Source organism: Ornithorhynchus anatinus, chromosome 5 (assembly GCF_004115215.2).
Source record: "Ornithorhynchus anatinus isolate Pmale09 chromosome 5, mOrnAna1.pri.v4, whole genome shotgun sequence".
Lineage (NCBI taxonomy): Eukaryota > Metazoa > Chordata > Mammalia > Monotremata > Ornithorhynchidae > Ornithorhynchus > Ornithorhynchus anatinus.
In genome coordinates this window covers 51,570,029-51,570,640 of record NC_041732.1, presented here as the reverse complement: position 1 = coordinate 51,570,640, position 612 = coordinate 51,570,029, and the positions used below count along the sequence as shown (strand labels likewise).

General features: G+C 49.5%; 1 non-coding gene across 1 annotated transcript; it reads right to left on the bottom strand.

The window, feature by feature from the left end:
- Positions 1 to 231: 231 nt before the first annotated feature.
- LOC114812541 lies at positions 232 to 370 on the bottom strand. Its single transcript, XR_003760192.1, has one exon. It is a non-coding gene; the product is annotated as a small nucleolar RNA SNORA7 (small nucleolar RNA).
- Positions 371 to 612: the final 242 nt, after the last annotated feature.

Below are 612 nucleotides of genomic sequence, written 5' to 3'. Positions count from 1 at the left end.
TGGAACAGGAGTCTTGTCTAACGCTGTCAAGTCGTTTCCAACCCATAGCGACTCCACGGACACACGTCTCCCAGGACACCCCACCTCTACCTGCAAACGTTCTGGAAGTGTATCCATAAAGTTTTCTGGGTAAAAATAAGGAAGTGGTTTACCATCGCCTCCTTCTGCACAGTAAACTTGAGTCTCCGCCCTCGACTCTCCCATGCCGCTGCCCAGCATAGGTGAGTTTTGACTTGTAGCAGATTGCCTGCCACTCACTAGCCACCGCCCAAGCTAGGAATGGAATGGGTATGCCTCTGCTTGACTCTCCCTCCTGTAGCTGAGACTGGAAGAGCAATGGAAACTCTCCAGGTGCGATCCTAAGGAGAGGAATGGGAGTCAGGGAAATAATAGTAATTATGGTATTTGCTAAGTGGTAATAATAACTGTGGTATTTGTTATGCGCTTACTATGTGCCAGGCACTGTACTAAGGGTTGGGGTGGGTACAAGCAAATCGGTTGGTCACAGTCCCTGTCCCAACTGGAGCTCACGGTCTCAATCCTCATTTTACAGATGGTGCAACTCAGGCCCAGAGAAGTGAAGTTTCTTGCCCAAGGTCACACAGCAGACAA